Here is a 2,949-nt window from a genome sequence, read left to right on the forward strand (position 1 = left end):
GCTCACAAGTCGACTCAGCAACTGCAGCGAGCGGCGTGCTGCGTTCAGGGTTCTGCTGAGCAGTCGGAGCACTTGGTTTTGTTTTATTTCTCAGTGATCCTGGATGGTTTGAGGTGTTTCTGCGTAATTCTGCTGCTTCTGCTACGTGTCAGCCTGCTTGGTCCGTTCGTTGAGCTTTTATGAAGTTTTCTTCCAGTTTCGCTGCTTCTCAGGCCAGTTCAAACGGGACTCTTTCTTTCTTTTCAGCAGCGTAAATGTTTCCGCTGAGTCGAGTTCAGTTTCACTTGGCAAAGCGACCGAATCTGATGGCGGATTAATGAGGCTTCTGAGACGCCAAAAAACAAAAAAACCCGAAGCAAGAAAATGTGCCGGAGCTGATGGAGACGAGAGACACATGTACAGCTGTGAGATCAACCAGCATGATGCATCTTTACTTTATTTTCCTGATTTTCATTTAACAGTAAAAGATCCAACATCTGGTTGTTTGCAAACATTAGTTTAACCTCCCGTGTGATGATTGTAGACTTTTTAAACTCTTACATGAATGTAAAAAAGACTTGACAAGCTGAGGGGGATCTGGTAAACTGGAAGCCACGGAGGCGGTCTAATGGAGACCTGATCTGATCTGAGTATCCATAAACGCTGCTCGACCCACATCCACCGCCAGCAGCCTCCTCGCTGGTCTCAGAGCAGCCGAAGCGATTAAGAAAATGTAGAAAGATTGCAGTTTCAACACATATCCAGGACATTTCACCTCCGCTCCACCCACACTGGCGTTTTCATTTATTCTTTGCTGATTAAAGGCCTTTCCGGCGCAGCGTGGGCGTGCTCGGGCTGTGATTGAGTGTCCTCTTGCACCTGTTAGGCGGGACAGACACGGACCCTGAACAGCAGGGTTGGTCGGTGTGACCTGAAATCAAAACCCTGACATTGTAGATATTTATCTTGTTAATGGCGAATGTGGGAACGTCTCACGCACCGTCGGTACACGATGCTTCCTTCCTTCTGCTGTTGCACGATTATTTACCCTGAAACAGGTTGTGATTCTGAGTCTCTGGCCACGACTGTTTGCTGTGAAACTTAACCAACCTGAGAGCAGACTGACCTCATCTCAGGTGCCGATTCTTCCATTTGCTGGCACACATTACTGTGTTTGATGGCTGCCAAGAAAAATGGGAAGTTATTTTTAAAAACTGCGAGCTTCTGGCTCAGATGAAATCCTTCCTGTTGCGCAGCAGCATGCGCTTGTCAGGTCAGCTGAGCTTTTTAACTGTTAAATTAAAAGTGCACATGGCTTTAAAGAGACGAGACGTGGACCGTCTTTGCAGGATGGATTGGTTTGTAATATTGCATGGAGGAAACGGCAGAGCGACTGCAGGCGGTTTGTCAAACGGATTGCAAACACACAAGCTCCAATCTTCCCGTTATGTGTTGTGACGACTCTGCCAGTGTGGAGGGAGGTGGTGGAGGATGCTCTGAGGCTGGATATGTGAGGGTATCCCAAAGCGGGAAAAGTGCTATGACCCTTTTCTGTAAAACTGCTACTTAATTATGCATTTTGGCTACCTTGTCCCAATCTCACTACCTGTGACCAGAACAGTAGAGATGAAACACATCAAGACTTAAGAGCACAATACACACCCTGGTCATGCTACGGCTTGGACCCTCTTCTTTCAGTCTATGGAAGCATGGAAACCCAGGTGTTTTGGTCAAAATGAACTTTCCTGGGTCTTAAAGTTCAGATTTTCCAAATAATTGGAGCTCCTGGGTGTAAATTGGCAATGGGCTGCTCAAAAATATCGAAGAGTGTTTGTGTGGAAGTTTGCAAAGGCAAATAAATGGAAGATGGAAGAGACGGGAAGCTTCCTCTGATGTTTCTCGCCCCGCTTTCTAAGCCTCAAAACGTCTTTTGGGTGACACTACATTGGCCTTATTTCAGCTCAGTAGTCTCTGCATTAACTTATAGAAATGTACATACGTATTTCTAAATGGTGAATAGTTACTGGAAATGTTCTGATTTCCCAGTACAAATAGAACATTTATTTTGTCCAACACTGGCAGCATTAATGTTTATTTAAGAAGCTTCATTTCGGAGGTTAAAGCATCAGAATAAGGTCTTTGTAAAATCAGGCTTTACCCTTCTGTCTCTCTGTATAGCGGCATTTTATATATATATATATATATATATATATATATATATATATAGGAAATAGATTGTTCATATGTATAATTTAGCAGTTGCTGTGTTTTTTGTAAATAATGAGACAGTATTGTGAATGACTTTTGAATGGTTTTAAAAAAAAAATCATTTATTGCAAACTTCTCTGGGCTTTTAAAAATGTGACTACAGTAAATAGCATATTTTGTATGTAAGACAGCAGTGCAAGACGAACAAGCATTACTAGAAGCTGATGAAAACTTCATGTAAAACTCGAGGATAGTGGCTTACTGACCTTGTAATTACTAATGTACATAAAAGAATGAACGAACAATTTGTCTATTATTAAATGTGAAAATCCAACCGCTGCTGTTTGTGTTTGATGGCAACATTATCTTTCATTTAGATACTTTAAACATCTTGGATCTGTGCTAGTGGAAACAGCTACCTGTCAGAACTGACGAGAGGAAACAGAGAGGAGACACAAAGAAAATGCACGAAATGAAAATAAAGGAAAAAAAGACTACCAACTGTTCAAAAATGATTGTCATGTTTTCCACAGCAAAACTTTATACACTACTGAGAAGTTGAGATAAACTGTACTGCTTTCACATCCCTGAGGTTCTGTTCAGCAGTAAATATGCTGTCAGTAGTGAACATGCTAACAGTTAGCAGTAAACACACTAACAGCCATGAACGTGTTAACAGTTGGTCGTGGATGTGCTAAGCTAGAGGTGAAAATGCTAACAGTAAGCAGTAAACACACTAACAGCCATGAACGTGTTAACAGT

This window comes from Telmatherina bonti (genome assembly GCF_933228915.1).
Source record: "Telmatherina bonti genome assembly, chromosome: 22".
Lineage (NCBI taxonomy): Eukaryota > Metazoa > Chordata > Actinopteri > Atheriniformes > Telmatherinidae > Telmatherina > Telmatherina bonti.